At 35.7% G+C, this 18,435-nt stretch overlaps 1 long non-coding RNA gene across 1 annotated transcript in view; it reads right to left on the reverse strand.

The window, feature by feature from the left end:
* LOC141544706 (uncharacterized) overlaps positions 1-18,164 on the reverse strand; it is a 51,283-nt gene extending 33,119 nt beyond the window's left edge. Inside the window, exon 1 of the long non-coding RNA XR_012482762.1 lies at positions 17,922-18,164. This is a non-coding gene — a long non-coding RNA (uncharacterized LOC141544706). The remainder of the gene's footprint in view (positions 1-17,921) is intronic.
* Positions 18,165-18,435: the final 271 nt, after the last annotated feature.

Here is an 18,435-nt window from a genome sequence, read left to right on the forward strand (position 1 = left end):
TCCAGACTCAAATACTTACTAGTTGTATGAATCTGAGCAAGTCCTTTAACCTCTGTCTCAGTTTATTCATCTGTAAAATGAGGAGAATAGTAGCATCTATCTCAAAGGGTCATTGTGAGAATCAAATGAGAAAGCTATAAAAGCATTTTTTGTCTTGCACAAAGTGCCAGGGACAACTTTGTTAAATTTTAGGAAAAATTAATCCTTAACGTAGGGAAACAGAAAAATCTTAGTCTTATCAGAGTGATTATGGGCAAATTATTTTTTCTGTCATGGTCGCTTTCCTCATTTGTAAAAATGAAAAATTTAAACTGAATAAACTTTAATTAATAGATAAATGTCCATTTCAGAAAATACTCAATCCAGTCATCCTCATTTCTTTCCCAACTCTACTTTTGACTCTCCATACTTTTCCATCTGTATTCCAAAAGGCTTCCCAGTCTGGAGATAACTTTACCTCTAATGTTCCTTTCTCCTGATTTGTGATTTACTGCCAGGAAACTAGCAGTCTATCCAAATTTACTTCTCCTCTCCCAGCTCTGTTCCTGACCCTCTGGAAATTTCCACATTTCTCCTCCCCAATACTTTTTCTTACTAGTGTCTGTTTTTCAGCTTCACTTTATGTTATTGTTTTCCCCTATTAAAATGAGAGCTCATTAAAGAAAAGGATTATCTTTCTTTTTGTTTGTATTTGTATTCTCAGCATACCTGATATGCAGTGTTTGATAAATGTCTTATTATCTATCTATCCATCCATCCACATATCCATCTATCGATATATTATACTTACATGCATGCATACATACATACATACATTTAGTGATCTATCTATGCATCAGCCTATCTAAATATCTATCTCCTTCCAAATCTAAAATATTATTATAGAATGATCTATTGTGCTGCATTCACTAAAAAGGATCACCCTTCAGTAAGTGGATAGAGCTTCCAAGACATCTGACAGACAAATTTAGAGTAAGAGGTTGCAGATTCAAATACCAATTCTGTTATTTGCTTTCTATGTGTGAACCTTCAGCAAATCCCCTTATCTCCATGGACCTGTTTCTTCAAAGATACAATGATGGAGGATGGGAAGAGGGCCAAGGCTGAGTTCATTGCAATGTAAGGTCCCTTTCAACGTTTAAATCCTTGATCTTTCTAAGAATTAGGGCTGGGGAAGAGAAGTCTTAAGGAACAAATACTATAATGGTGATTTTTGAATGTGTGAAGTGGGCCCTCAAAATAAAAAGAAATTTGCCTTCTTCTGTGTGATTCCAAGAAGAACCAGTTGGTAAAAGTCACAGGGAGTCAGATTTTAGCTAAATCTAAGGAAGAAACATATGGTGTATAGCCGCCTAAAAATGGAATGGGTAATTAAATTTGTTCCTTATGTCTGGAAGTGACCTAGCTGAGACAGAATGACCACTTCTCTGGGAGGTCATACAAATTTTTAAATCTTTCTTTGCTTCAAGAATACTCTGTGCTTAGAACTATATTGGATGAAATAGGAAGAATTCCTCTCTGACATATGACTAGAAGAAATGAGATTAGATGATTCAGGAACCAGGGATTATTCAGGGATGATTTTAGTCATCAGAAGTCTCTAAAATCCTTCCTTCTTTCCTCATGGTCTCTACCTAACAACAACTCAGACCCCGCTTTTTGCCATTCTCTGGAAATAACAACACTATATCTAGCATTTGTTGATGCTTAGTGCTGGGCATGGTGCTTGGTGCTAGAGATATAAAGACAAAAATAAAATAGGTCTTGCCCTCAAGGAGCTTACATACAACAGGCACCCATGACTAGAGAAAATCCTTGACTGTGGTCTATCTGTCACACTACTATCAGGGAAATAAAAAAGGTCCTTCCCCTCAAGAAGCTTACATACAACAGGAATATGTGACTAGAAAGGATCCACTCACTGTGATCTACCTGTCACACTTAAAAAATATCCTCAATAGATCCTTATACATGGGGGGTGGGGTACAGGTCCTGTTCAATATAACAAGGATTTATTGGCTTTATGTATCAAGTACTGTGGTTAGTGCTGAGGAACACAGACAAAAAGGAAAGAAGTCTTCTTGCCTTCAAAGAGCTTACAACCTAGAGGGCAGGGAAGAGGGGCAAGATACAACATGTAGTCATGACAAAGGAGAATCCTGTGTCCCTACCTATAGTCTACCTGTCATACTTATATCCTGTGGCAATCACTAGCTAAAAAAAAATACTCAATAGATTTAGTTCAGTTTTAATGGGAACAACACAAAGACAGATTAAAAGAAAAGATGGATATGACTTCTAGGAATGAGCAGGGCACCAAAAAAGTGTAAAAAATATAGATCTAGGGGCAGCTAGAGAAAACTACAATTAATTAGTGATTTCAAGAAAGTGTTTTCCCTTAAAACACAAAGGTATTTTAATGAACATTAAGGTTCAAGAAATAGAATTTTAAATAGATAGATATTTAACAAACATAGCAATGGTCTACATCCTTTGGATCATTGGCCCCTCAAGTTTGACCTTCCTAACCTTCAAGATTTTCTATGATGCCATGTTTTAGAACCAGAGTTAAAAAGAATGAGGGTGGACCTGATTTAAGAAAGCTATGATTTAGAGAGACTAACTGGACAGGAAAGGTTTTAATAGAACCATGAGGAAGTGTAGACAAACAGGTGGTTAGTCTCAGAGAACAGGTGGCTGTTCCAGCAGATGTTTCATGATTACAGATGGCTATTATAAAAGAGGTAAGAAATCAGGAACCAATTTAAAATTGATATGTGGAGAAAATTTCTAAAAATACAAATTGTTTAAAAGCAAAATGACCTGCCTCTAAAAGTGGGAGTGTCCCCTTTTTTTGGAAGACTTCAAGCAGATACTATATGATCATTTATCAGGTATATTAAAATGGGAATTCTTTTGCACATAAGTTGAGCTTACTTACTGGTGAGATGCCTTTTTAATTCTTAAATTCGGAAAAAATGTTATGATTGACTGATTTTATTGGGAACTAAAGTAAGTTGCAAAATATGGGAGAACAATGTTGGGACTAGTTATTAAAAATGAACTCAGTCACATGACATGAAACAAGAATTTGATTTCTAGATTTGAGATACCAGTTCAAAATGGTACCAGAAGTTTAAAAAAAAATGATATTGATTCTCTAAACATTGTATTCTATTGTTTTGAACTCATTGTTTTCTCACCATTTAGAGATGAATGATTAGTCTTCACATGATGATGAAGTAGTCTTCTCTATGGAAATTAGAGCTATTTGGGATCAGAAAGCCATTAGGTATAGTGATAATGTTGGCAAAGACTCCTAAACTCTAAGCAGCACCTCAAAGAAGAATCAAAAATGGTTGGTTTTTTTGAGTGAAGATGATATACAAAATTAAGAATCACATGATAAAGATTCTTTCACTATACTTATTAAGGGAGAAATCAATTATGAAGCTATGTTAGAACTGAATTAAAGAATTATGATATGTTAGAATTCCTTCAAGTGATGAAAATTAAACATTGCATCTGCGATATATTCCATATGATTTGCTTCTTCAGGAATCAGCTCCCCTATACTTGGTAAATCCCTCACTTGACTCTGTCAGTTAGTAAACTTCATTTGCTTCCTATGCCATCTATGACTATCTTCTACCTCCTTGCCTTTGCACTAACCATACTTCATGTTAGTTCTTCCTATCTCCATGTTGTAGAGTCCCCCTATTCCTTGAAGTTGAAGTTCAAGCATTACCATTTTCATTCAGTCTTTCCTGAGTGCTCTACTTTCTTCCCTATATTCTTTAATCACCTTTTATTATTCACTTTATATTTAATCTGTATGTATTTATATAGAATATAAATATATTTAATTTTATTAACATTATTTATTCATTGGATTATATTTAATACATTAATTCCATTAACCATTAAAACTAGACATACGTTATTTATGTATATACTTATATGTATATATATGCATATAGATACAAATACATGTGAGCATATATATTTATACACACACACACACACATATATATAAATTATATACACATTTTTGGGAGGAGGGGTTTAAATGAGTTGTATAAGATCACACAGCTAGTAAATGATTTGAACTCAGGTCCTCGTGACTACAAGGCTGCTGTTTTACCCACTGTACCATCTATTTGTCCCTTATATATAAATCCTATTTGTCTCCATTATTTAAGAATAGTTTGAAAGTAGTATCATTTCATATTTTATGTTTGTACCCCAGTGTATAGTATAATGTCTAGCACATATTAGATGCTTAATAAGTGTTTATTGTTTACACAATAACTTTTTTGCTGAAAAAAAAAAAAAAAGGAAACAAAATGTAAAAAGGCAATTGGCAGCAGTTACATAGTTAGCCCAAATTTAGGTGAGACACCCAAATTCAGCAGAATACCAAACTGTCTTTCTAGAAACCCTGTCTGCTTGATTTGAGATGTTCTAGCGGGACCATTCTAATTATTCCATAGAGGTATTTTTGTCCCTTATTTTAATCTCTCTTCATTATGACTTTAATGGAGAAAGTAACAAGGGCTTGCTTCCCTCTCCAAGTATCCAATGGCTTGGATGTCAACATGAGGACAGAACTTGGAACTTTTGAGGGAAGAATTCCTTTGGACTACAAACAGCAAGAAAATAACCAGGGACCATTAGAGAAGAATTTTCATAGTTGGGTTTGCCGGACAATCCTTTATCCTACAGATTCAGCATGATGACTTTAACAATCAAAGTTTTAGAAAGCATTTAGAGTTCTCCATCTTTTTTCCCTCTTCTTTGTTAATTCGCTGTGAAGAGTCTTGGTGCAGTTGTGGATAGAGTGCCAGAGAGAGAGAGAGAGAATTGTGTTTGAATCCCACTTCTGACATTGATTGACTGTGACTTTAGAAAGTTATTTACATTCGGTGTGCCTTGGGCAACTCTTCAGGGAAGATCTGTTAAGAGATGGAGTAGTTTTCAATCTGCTTGGTGGAGAGGATTCCCACAGTGGGAGTTCCTCCTCTTGATGAAATCATGGGTCCTGCAGGAATTTATGTTAATTTTCCATCAAGTCTAAACACAGTTATATGTTCAAAGAAAAGCAATCTTAGATCTATATCCTGTTTGAAAGAAAGCCAAGAAATAAAAAAAGCACAAATGTCAGCCATAAAGTACAAATGTTGCTCATTCACACTCCAACAATTCTTTGTTCCATTCTTCATCATGGAATCTGCCTATTTCCAAGCCCTTCCCTGATTTTGACTCCAGAGCACAGCCACAATCAAAATGAAGATACAAGAAAACGTTCAAGATGTGAAGTCCTTCTGCCAAAGCATAGCTACAGGTACAAAGCAGCAGAGCTGGCCAGTATGGAGTTGTAGCATAAATTGAGGGATGATTATGACTGCAAACTTACAAGTATATAGAAAATACCCATGGAATCCATTTCCCATAATGCTTGAATCAAAGAACTTTCTTATTGCAAGAAATTCATTGGGCTATTGTCCCCATTACATTCCCATGAATCTTTCCCAGGTAACATCATCAGGTAAGGACTCAAATTAGATAAACAAAATCCACAATATATAAGATTTTAAAGGAAGATGCCAAAAGCAAGGAATCAGGGAGGAGAAGGCCTGAGACATGAAAAGTAAAAGAAGTAAATACGTTTTAAATAAATAATTCAGAGGCATAAGCCTTGTGAGAACTATGGGAGGGGGATTGATGAGCCATTGGGAATAATCTGAATGAGAATACCAAGGTAGATAGAGACAAATATATAGATGGTAGGTATAGCATCCTGAACGCCTATCTGTAGCTTGAGTAGGAATGCAGAGCTTACACATGTTTTTTAAAAAGTAGACCCAAGGATTGATATACTAGAGATCTTAAGGGAGGGAAAGGAACCAATATGTGCAAAAATGTCTGTGGCAGCCCTCTTTATAGTGGCCAGAAACTGGAAACTGAGTGGATGTCCATCAATTGGAGAATGACTGAATAAGTAATGGCATATGAATATTATGGAATATTATTGTTCTGTAAGAAATGATCAGCAGGATGATTTCAGAAAGACCTGGAGAGACTTACATGAACTGATACTGAGTGAAATGAGCAGAAGCAGGAGATCATTGTACACAGCAGCAACAAGATTATATCATGATCAATTATGATGAATGTGACTCTCCAACAATGCGATAATTCAGGCCAGTTCCAATGATCTTATGATGAAGAGAGCATCTGCACCCAGAGAGAAGACTGTGGGAAATGTGGATTCCAACATAACAGTCTCACTCTTTTTGTTGTTGTTTTCTTGCATTTTATTTTCTTTCTCATTTTTTCCTTTTTGATCCGATTTTTCTTGTGCAGCAAGAGAATTGTATATTGGATTTAACATATATTCTTACCATGTTTAACACATATTGGATTACTTGCCATCTAGGGAAAGAGGTTGATGGAGGAGGGGGGAAGAATTGAAACATAAGATTTTGCAAGATCTAATGTTGAAAAATTATCCACATGTATGTTTTGAAATTAAAAAGCTTTAATTAAAAAAAAAAGTAGGCCCAAGTGCATATTAAGCATTTAACACTCACATTGTGAATACAAAATGACTGTGGCCTTTTGATGTGGTACAAAGTTAGAAGGACTGAAGGGGAATTGTAATATAACTACCCCAAAGGTATAAAGGATTTCCATACTTTTCTCTAGGATTTCTAAGAATGTTCTTTTAATTTATTTAATAAATAAATATAGTTATAATTATTACATATTTATTTTATTTAGTTAGTTTTATTTATTGTTTCCCCTTTAGATTTATATGGTTTTGGCATGAGTAGGTATAGAGTAACAAAATAGATGGTGGCTCAAAAACAAGACTGAAATAGGGATCAATCCAAAACACCAAGCTGAGCCTGAAACCTGCACAAATAAATTTTACAGTTTTCCCTACCCCAGAGCCAACTCAAGAAACCACTGATCTCATTTACGGGTTGGATTTCTGTGGTGTTTTTCCCAGCCCTGCTTTTGTCTCTCTAATATTTTATATACATTTGGGAGAGAGGGTGAGGCAATTGAGTTTAAGTGACTTGCCTAGATTACACAAATGTCTTGAGTCTGGAATCCTCTTGACTCCAGGCCTATGCTCTATCTACTTCACCATCTAATTGCCCCCCTTTTTACACTATTTTATAATGATAACTCAAGTTTCTATAAATCTGTGAGATTTGCAGTTTTTATAAATATGTGAGATTTGCAGTTTTTATAAATCTGTGAGATTTGCGAAATACTTTCCTCAAAAGAATATTATAAAATCAGTAGCACAAATATTATGATTCCCATTTTACAGATGAGGAAATTGAAGCTGTATAACTCTTAAGAAATGCTTTGCACACACTCAGACTCTTGGTAAGTATCTGAAACAATATTCAGACTCATATCTCTTGTCTCAAAGAATTTCTATAATGTCATGTTTATCTCTTGGCTTCAAGGAAGTGTAGAGAACAAAGTTAGGACTAAGGACTTGATTTAGTGATCTATAGCACTTCTAGTAAAAGTTTAGTGTTTAACATAGAAAGTGAAAGGGAATTATTCAAAAGGAGATTTTATTTACCCAGGCCATGCTGGTATTCTAATAGCAAAAAGAGCCAAGTATGTATTCATTCATTCAATAAATACTTATTAAGCTCCTACTATGTGCCAAGCACTGGACCAAGTGGTAAGCACACAAAAAAAGAGGCAAAAAGTAGTTCTTGCTCTCAAGAAGTATTCAATATAATAGAGGGACAATGTGCAAAAAAAAATAAAATAAAAATTAAAAAAATATATATGTGCACACATATACCTATACAGTGTATACGTGTGTCCACATACATGTTTGTGTCTATGTGTACGCGTGTATCTATAAACATGTGTATATCCACGTGTGTATCTATATACACATATGTGTGTATGTATGCATTTGTATGTGTAGTTATATGGACATGTGTATATATGTGTGTGTATGAATAGACATATATGCACATATATAGAAAGCTATATACAGCATAAATAAAAACTAATTTTAAAAGAGAAGGTACTGAAATTAAGAGAGGTTGAGGAAAACTTCCTGTCAGAGGTGAAAGAAGTAGGAATATTTGGTTCAGGAAAAAAAAAATCTTGATGAGAAAAAGTGAAACAAGAAGGAAAGGGTGTGATACAAGTTTAGGAAGAACTATAATGGGAAAGAGGGATAAGGTTAGATTAGGTGTTAGCTTAGAATAAGAAGCAATGAAAGGATGTCTTGGTTGGTTTTGTTTTTTAAGGCAGTGTTAGTCTTAATCTAAGTAAAAACCTTCGAATAATTAGAGCTGTTCAGAAATTAGACTGTTCCAGGAAGTATATAATTCTTTCATCCTGGATGGGAGTCTTCAGGCAAAGGAAAAATTTTCTGAACAATCAATCAACCAATAAACATCAATTACTTGCCTACTATGTGCCAGGCACTGCCCTAAAAAGAGGTGGAAGACAGTTTCTACCCTCAAAAAGCTGCCAAGGGGCAGCTAGGTGGTACAGTGGATGGAGCACCGGCCCTGAAGTCAGGAGGACCTGAATTCAAATATAGTCTCAGACACTTAATACTTCCTAGCTGTGTGACCCTGGGCAAATCACTTAAACCCAATTGCCTCAGGGAAAAAAGCTGCCAATCCAGTATATTATAATCTAATAAAGGCAAGTACTAATTGACCTGAAGATCTCTAAAATTCCTCTTGAGTGTGAAATAAATGAATTTTTGCCCAACTCTAAGTGACTCTTACACAGTCAGCCACTTTTCCCCCTAAAAACTCTGTCAAAGCCAAGTTGCATCTTACTTCTAAAGATACAGAAATGGGCATCCGCTCATCTGTTGCCAACCCAACGACTTCCTCTCCAGCCTGTTGCTTCATTCTTGTTTATATTGCTCAGCCCTGCCCGTTTAGCTGACATTTAAAAAGCAGAAGTATATTGCCTGTCTCCTTACGTTGGTGGTGAACTTTGTGCCTCAAGTTGTGTTGCAAACTCACAGTTTGCTCAACTGCACCTGGGAGGGCAGCTCTTTCACATCAAATGGGTTCTTCTGAAGAAAACCAGTAGCAGTTTATTATTCTTGAGTATTCAGCTGCTAACGTTCAGCTGGGCCGAACTTCTCAGGGAGGTTATGTAATTCTGCCCCTAAAAACAACAGACACACTAGCATTGGGGGTAGGTGGGAAGGAAGGACTGGGGGTGGGAAGGGGTGAGAAGAGCAAACTCACCTCTCCATAATAGACAGACATTCCAAAATATACTCTATTGCTAACTGCATTGTAAAGATCAGAAAAATGAAATAACCTAACTCCAAGTCACTCAAGACAAGTGCTACTTGTCAAGATTCAAACCTGATCCTCTGACTCCAGAGCCATTATTTTTAGATATCTAAGGACAAAGCACTATCTTTTAACTATAAAAATTTGAGAAAAGCTCAGAGTCTCAGTTTTGCTCTTTACATATAAACTGGGCTGACTTTGATTGAATTCAAATCCATTTAGTCATTTTCTGAATGTCTTTGGGTAAATCATTTAATTGTAGCAAGTATTTCTTTAAATTAAAGGTTTTTATTTTCAAAACATGCAGGGATAATTTTTTCAACAATGACCTTTGCAAAAAAAAAAAAAATATATATATATATATATATATATATATATATATATATATATACCCTTGCAAAAACTTGCGTTCCAATTTTTCCCTCCTTTCCCTCCACTGCCTCCTGGATGGCAAGTAATCCAATATATGTTAAAAATATATGTTAGAGGAGCTGACTTCAAATGTATTGTCACTTTCTGAGTTTCTTTGAGCAAATTATTTAATGATAGCAAGTTATTTTTTTTAATTAAAGGTTTTTATTTTCAAAACATATGCATGGATAATTTTTTTCAACATTGGCCCTTGCAAAACCTTATGTTCCAAATTTCCCCCTTTTCCCTCTATTGCCTCCCCTAGATGGCAAGTAGTCCAATATATGTTAAACATGCTAAAAATATTCTAGGTTCAATATATGTATACATATTTATACAATTGTCTTGCAGCACAAAAAAAGTAAGATCAAAAAGAAAAAAAAATGAGAAAGAAAACAAAATTCAATCAAGCAACAACAAAAAGAATAAAAATACTCTGTCATGCTCCATACTCAGTTCCCGTAGTCCTCTCTCTGGGTGTAGATGGCTCTCCATCACAAGATCGTTGGAAATGGCCTCAGTCATCTTAATGATAGCAAGTAATGAACAGGCTGTCTGGAAAAGAGAGTGTAGACTGATTTTGTTCCGTCTCAGAAGACAGAATAAGGAGCAATGGGTAGTGTCAGTTTCTTTATCTCTAAAATGGAATAAATAGGACTGGATATCCTCTGAGATTTTTTCCAGTTTTAAATCTATAACTCTATGATCTTCTCTGGGGATCAGTTTCCTCATTTATAAAATAAAAGGATTGGACTTGGTGCATGGTAATTGTGGAAATATATATAGAAGAATTGCACATGTTTAACATATATTAGATTGCTTGCTGTCTAAGAGAGAGGATGGGGAAAGAGAGAGAGGAAAAAATTTGGAACACAAGGTTTTGCAAGAATAAATTTTGAAAACTATGCCTGTGTTTTGAAAATAAAAAGCTAAAAAAAAATTTTTTTTTAAGGAAAGAAGGGTTGAACTAGTCTCTTTCCACTCAGAATGCCATGATCTCAAGACAAAATGATTTCTAAGATCATGCTATCAGTCTCTGAGTCTTGTATGATCATTCCCTAGGAAAGAATTGAGGCCCAAAGGGAATAAATATTATATAGGCAAATCATCCTAAGAAATGTGAGAGAAAGTGAAATAAAAGTTTGGTTTTGGACTTACTTTACTAAACAACTGAACATTCACTGTATCCCACATGGGACACATCTGTAGGGAGCTGGTGGGAAATCTTCCCTACCCCCCAATTTTTACATGAAAAATTCAACAAGCTTTTATGAAGCAGCTGCTATGTACCCAGGCTCTGTGCTAAACACTGGGAATACAAATACTAAAAATGAATTTGCAAGGAGACAAATTTAGCCTTTGTCATGTTAGATTTTCACAGGGTCGTCACCATTTGTCAAGACCCTTTCAGTCCACTCCTATAGCCCTGAAAACCAAAGATGATCATGGCTTTATCCTCCTGGCTTGAAAATTAATGAAAAAAGAAAGGGAAGAAAAACAAAGGGAAAGGAAAAGAAGGGAAGGGAAGGTATGACAAGGCAAGGTGAGGGAAATAGGAGAAAAGGAAGTAGAGAGAGGGAGGAGAAAATCAGAAAAGATTTTGTTTTTCTCCTCATTTTTCCACTCCCACGTACATCTTCTGGCTTGTTATTCCAACACTTAGCACAGTGCCTGAAACACAGGAGATGCTTAATAAATATTCATTGAATGATAGCTGAGGGCTGTCCATAAGTGACTTCCAAGAGTCTAGGAGAAGGTGCTTACCTTGACCTAGTCTAGATTGAAAATTCATTTTTAAAATATAAACTTTTGGCCCAGGATTCATGAGCAGATCCTACAACTAATTCAGTTAGGGATATTCGATACTTCCAAAACTTGGAGGGGAAAAGGGAAGCTTTGCCTACAAAGATACTTTCCATTAAAAGTTGGCATTAGTCTCTCAAGCCATTTCAAATATTCAGATTAATTTTCACAACCCAGCATTGTTTTCAAACAGCTGGGTTGGAATGCAAATCTAGAAAAGCCTTTAGGGAGAATAGAGTAAGGGGTGCCTTGTTTTTCCTGGAGATTAGCAGGCACCTCCTGGAACCTGGACTAGAGAAGGTCTCTGGCACAACAAGGGGGACTGGCATTTAGAAGACCAAGCCCATCCAGGGGCTGGCCCAGGGTACAGGATGGGCTCCATCTAGCAGCTGGGAAGGAGGACAGGTGGCAGTTCTAGGAAAGATCAGGCCCCTTGGAGAGGGGAGGACTTCAAATGGAATGCTGTTGTGTCAGGGCTACAAGAAGCAGCTGAGCCTGGATTTAGTTACTCTACTAAGAATTGTAAAAGGTCTCAGGAAGGGCAATCAGATCTGGGCATTCAGAAAGCCTGTACTCTATTCTCCAACACATTTTCCTCAAAGCACTTTCCTAAGTGGTGACCCTTCTTTAGGGAATAAGTAGTAAATGGCTAATAGAAAAGACAGACACCGTTTGTCCTTAAAAAAAAAAAAGCAAAACTAACCCAACAAACTCAACGGAATAAATGTCAAAGAGACCATGTATGCTAAAAACAAAAAGATAAACCATAATTTGAAAATTAAGGTCACTGACTTCTAATTGGCCATCCCAAGTCTCCACCAGCATTCTTCATCAGAGCCATACATAAGATCATAAAGCTAGAGTCGAATATACCTTGGAAGACATCTTATCCAAACCCCAAACTGAGTCCCAGAGGAATTGAGTGACCTGCCCAGGAAAGGAAAAAACTCAAAAATTAGAAGTTGTGATTTCAACTCCAACTTCAGCAATATTTCCAGTGTCTCACGTTCCTAATCACTGATATAGAAGAAATATTCATTACACAATATATAATTTTTAAAAGAGTAGTCGTTGTTGTCAAGCTCCCCCTCTGAAACAAAATATGATCTCCATTTCATTTTTTTTTTTAATTTTGTCTAGGATTGTGATTTTTCAACATCAAGAATTCATGGTGAGGAAATTCCCTCCACTAATGTTCATCAGTTGCTCTTCTGCAAATGATAGTTTTAGAAAGTTGCCTAGTCAACCAATCGATCAACATAAGTGCTTTATGTTTCAGGCACTAAATGTGGTGCTGAGGATATAAAAATAAAAATGAATCTTTACCTGCCTTCAATGAGCTTACTTTTTAATGGGGGGAAGCATCACTATAGAATTATAAATTCCAAGATAGAAGGGACCTCAGGAATCAAACAGATCATCTTCTGATGGAGATAGAGAAAAGAGTTAAGGCCCGGAGCAAAAGGACAAGTAAATCTTCATGGGACTTCATGGTTAGACTCTATATGAGAAGGCTAGGCAGCCAAAGAGTAGCAAACTGAACACAAACAAAGAAGAGGAGGAAGAGGAGAAGGAAAAGGAGGAGGAAGAGGAGGAAGAAGAGAAGGAGGAGAAGGAAGAGGAAGAGGAGGAAGAAGAGAAGGAGGAGAAGGAGGAGGAATAGGAGGAAGAAGAGAAGAAAAAGGAGGATGAGGAATAGGAGGAGGAGGGAAGGAAGAGGAGGAGGAAGAGAATCAGGAAGAATAACAAAAACAAGAATAGGAGAGAAACTAGAAAAAGATAAGGAAATTACTAGTGAAAGGAAAGGAGGCAGAGAAAGGGAGGGGGAGAAAAGAGAGAGTAAAAAAAGGAAATAGATTAGATAGATGGATAGATGGTAGATAAATGGATGGATAGGTAAAAGATGGATGGATAAATAGATGGATGAATGGATTGACAGACAGACAGATAGATATGAAAAGGAGAGACCATTCACTAAGTACATATTGTTTTCCAAGTACATTAGGAGATTTGGGGAATGTAAATATCAACAAATAAGACAATTTCTACCCCCAGGAAACTTACATTTAAATGAGAGAAGAAAATACATAGTAAAGTTGGAAAGTAGGAAATCCAGTCCCAGCAGACACAATGTGGAAATGGCTAAGAAGTCCTGAACAGCGTTGAATTTACACAAAATAAGATCAAAACTGGTCTGTCAAAGCTCAACGTAATTCCAAGAGGTAGAATCCAGTTTTCTGATGAAGAGGGGGTAGAGATAACGATCAAAATAGAGAGAGAGATAACAATGTGTGGCAATGGATAGGAAATGGATTTGCCAAGACTGATTCTGGATTCTCTACCTAGCACTCCAAATCAAACCTAATCCAACAAATATTTATTAATAATTATTATTTACATAGCCTGCTGAAGTTTGTGAAATGCTTTATATAATTTATTTCATTTGAGTCTCACAACAAAAAGGTAGAATGGTATTAAAGATGAAGTGATTGCCTTGAAATCAAAGAGAAACAAAAGTTTATATCTTTTGATATATGCTAGCCATTTGATACTTAGAGAATGTGGGCGATTCAGCAAGAACTAGCATCTCCATATGAGAACTTAAGGAACCTTTTTTAGAGATGCCACAATTTGATAATGGACAAGACTGTGGACTTAAGTTCTCATGTGAACTTTTTTCTTTTGAGAACATAATTTAGTGTTTAATATTCTGAAATATGATCAAGACATTCAGTGCTTCATCTCTAAGTCAATGATCAAGTACTGAATTGGTAGGTTTTTTTAAAATTGAAGCTTTTTATTTTCAAAACATTCGCATGGATAATTTTTCAATGTTAACCCTTGCAAAACTTTTTGTTCCAATTCCCCTCCCCTTCCTCTACTTCCTCCCCTAGATGGCAAGTAATTCAATATATGTTAAACAAGGTAGAAATATATATTAAATCCAATATTTGCATACATATTTATACAATTATCTTTCTGCACAGGAAAAATCAAATATAACAGGAAAAATGAGAAAAAAATAAAATGCAAGCAAACAACAACAAAAAAAGTGAAAATGCTCTGCTGTGTCATGTTCACTTTCTTGATCTCTAAAATGAGAGGGCTGCCTTACACAGTCTCCAAGGTAATTTCCAGCTTGAAATCAATGTTTCTATTAATGATCATGTAATGCGTAGGTTGATCAATAAGCTAATAATAATAAGTATGTGCTTACCACATGCCAGGCACTTTGCTAAGCATTAGTGAATCAGTCAAATTATAATTATTAAGCACATATTATGTATTAGGAATACATTGATAAAAGATTTATTATGTGCCAATCATACCTTTATAGAGGACCTACTATGTCCCAAATATTAAACTGAGCACTAAGAAGTCAATCAGTCACTCATTCAAATAACATGTAGTAAGTGTTTCCTTCCTAGGCATAGTCCCTATCATCAAGGAGGTTGTATTCTATTAATAATATAGGTACTAATTGCTTGCTTTTTTTCTTTCTCTTGTTTTTTCTCCCCTTTGGCCTGATTTTTCTTGTACAGCATGATGAATATGGAAATACGTTTAGAAGAGTTTAATCAATAACAAATTGATTGCTATTTTGGGGAGGGGGAAAGTAAGGGAGGGAAAGAGAAAAATTTCCTTTCTTTTTTTTTTTTTTTTTTTTTTTTTTCCCTGAGGCTGGGGTTAAGTGACTTGCCCAGGGTCACACAGCTAGGAAATGTTAAGTGTCTGAGACCAGATTTGAACTCGGGTCCTTCTGACTTCAGGGCTGGTGCTCTATCCACTGCACCACCTAGCTGCCCCGAGAAAAATATGAAACACAAGTTTTTGCAAAGATGAATGTTGAAAACTATCTTTGCATGTATTTGGAAAAAATAGAAAACTATTAAAAATTTTTAAAAAGATAATAATACAGGTATTATTATTCTGATTTTGTAGATGAGGAAATCAAGTTGATGAGAGTAATTCCCCTCTTCTCCAAGGGACAACTTCTTATTGGAAGGTGTTGGATAAGACCTTCTGACAATTACCACCTGTGGAACCAGAAAGGACATCTATAGAGGACCTTGCAGTTGCCAATAAAATATGTATCTTCCTGGTATATAATGGAAAGGCATTGGGACTCCTGGAGTCAGAAGAGATCTAAATTCAGATCCTACATTTGGATATTTGCTATGTGATTATGGATACATCATCTTTCTTTTATTCTAACTATCCTTAACTTGTTAAGTAGAAATAATCATATCTATATATATTTTTGTTGTTGTTGTTTGTTTGCTTTTTTTTTCTTTTTTTTGCATTTAATCTGATTTTTCTTGTGCAGCATAACAAATATAGAAATATGCTTAAAAGAATTCCCGTTATATTGAATTACTTGCCATCTAGGAGAAGGGGTGGGGAGAAAGGGAGAGAGAAAAAAAACATAAAGTTTTGCAAGGGTGAATGTTGAAAATTATCTATGCATATGTTTTGAAAATAAAAAGCTTTAATTAAAAAAAAAGAATTTACATCTTTAACCTATATCAGATTGCTTGCTATCTTGGGAAGGGGGGAGGGAAAGAGAAGGGAGAAAAATTTAGAACACAAGATTTTGCAAAGGTAAATGTTGAAAACTATCTTTGCAGATATTTAGAAAAATAAAATACTATAATAAAAATGAATTTTTAAAAAGGGATAGTTTCTGCCCTCAAAGAATTTATAATCTAATGAAGAAAAACAACAGACAGAGAGAAGTTGTGGTAAGGTGAGGAGTATTGTTCTGAGGAGGTGGAAATGTAGGAGGAAGGAGAGAGAGAGGAAGAGTAAGAACAGATGGTATGATAGCTGGCTGGATGTCCAGATGAGATATGAAGTCAATGTATTATATAATGTTAGCTAATAAGTAGATAGAACTGATTAGAGGGCTAATCGACTATGGTAGATTTTAATAGAATGGAAGCTCCAAAGGTAAGTAGATTGACTTCCCCTTCTCTCCCACCCCCATGGAGAATATGGAAGACTATAGGGTATGGAGGTCCAGATTTCAGGCCAATGTTGATAAAAGGTATTAGTATAAGTGGGGAGGAACAGGCCAAAGGCAACAGACAGGTAGTGAGATGGCCAAATGCAGCACAGAGCTATTTACCCAAGACTGTCCAGGTAGTAAGTAGGAAAGCCAAGATTCCAAACCAACTCATCTGACTCCAAATCCAGTGATGAACTAATAAGTTAAAAAAAAAAAAAAAAAAAAAAAAAAAGAGTTGTTGTGGGTGTGGGTGTGTTTTAAGTGGGCAAGTAATGTACTAAATGTTCTAGATTTGAAACTCAACCAAATAAAACCCTCCAATCACCACCAACTTCTGATTACCACTGGGGTATTGGAAGGGAGTCTCACCTGCTAAAAGGTTTTGGTATTTCTGTCTCAACTTCCAGAAAACCTTAAACAATTCCAAGAAAAGGAAGTAGAAGCCATTTTTGTTTTCTAACATGAATCTGGGAAATAGGTTTTCACTTTACAATACATGTTAAATGACTGAATAGATGTTAACATTCTTCTCTTTCTGATATAAGCAACCCTTCTAGAACCAAGAAGAAATACTCCTTGGGATTTTTTAATCAATCAGGAAGCATTTATTAAGCACCTATTATGTGCCAGACCTTGTGGAGGTGCTGGAGATAAAACTGCAAAGAATTAAATAATCCCAGCATATGAAACATATACCTTCTATTGAAAGAGACAAGTAGTCATATAAATATATACAGCATAAAGACAATAAATAAATTAAATTAAATTAATAAATATTATATACAATGGAGTTCAATCCAAGTCAATTTAGAAAGGTGGGCAGTAGGAATTGGGGGAATCAAGAACAGCTTCATGTAGAAGATGGTGCTTAAATTGTGACTTAAAGAAAGAAAGGAATTTTAAGAAATGGGGGTGAGGACAAAGTGCATTCAGGAAGGCCAGAGAAAAAAAACACAAAAATGGAGGTTGGAGTTGGCCATGGTAACATGACTTGTGAAGCAAGCATCTAATAGGGGATGCTACTCTTCCAGTCTGACTGTATTGGATACCAAGAAAATTATGTTCATAGAATTCTATTAGGACAGTAGATAGAGCAATAGATAGAAGCTCTCCTAGTCCAACGCCTCATTTTACAGATGAAGAAACTTAGGCTACATGAACTGATATAAATACAAGCCCAGGTCATCTGACCACAAATCTTGCTAGTTTTCTACAACACCAGCTCAAAAATTACAATTCATCAAGGATATCTGAGAAGAAGAATTGAAAATCTTTTGTTCTTTCAGGCCAGAAACTGGAATACAATTCCCCAAAGGAGTTAGAGACTACTACTTAATGTGAACCAGTCTAGACAAAAGTAATGGCCCCACCCATCTTACCTGACAACGTTTCTTTGTTCTCTTTCTCTCCAATTCTCCCAAGCCTTCTCTAAGAGAGGCAGTGTTTTGGCTTAAAAAATAAAAGGGACCAAAGATAATAGTACCTGAAAGAAATCACCAAAAAACCACAGTAGTATGTTATAAATTTAAATATAGGCTGATTCAAAATTTATGCCAACACATGGAAACAATTATATTTCCAACTGCATGTTTGACAGTTTCCACCTGGATATCTGAAACGTTATACCCTCAAAGTCAATATATCCTAAATTCTTCATCTTTACAGAGAGAGAGACAGAGAGAGACAGAGAGAGAGAGAGACAGAGAAAGAGACAGAGAGACAGAGAGAGAGAGAGAGAGAGAGAGAGAGAGAGAGAGAGAGAGAGAGAGAGAGAGAGAGAGAGAGAGAGAGAAAGAGAGAGAGAGAGAGAGAGATGTTCTTCCTCTCAACTTCTCTATTTTTGTTGACAGTATCACCATTAGGGTATAGTTGATCAATCAAAGTATTATTAAG

Source organism: Sminthopsis crassicaudata, chromosome 5 (genome assembly GCF_048593235.1).
Source record: "Sminthopsis crassicaudata isolate SCR6 chromosome 5, ASM4859323v1, whole genome shotgun sequence".
NCBI lineage: Eukaryota > Metazoa > Chordata > Mammalia > Dasyuromorphia > Dasyuridae > Sminthopsis > Sminthopsis crassicaudata.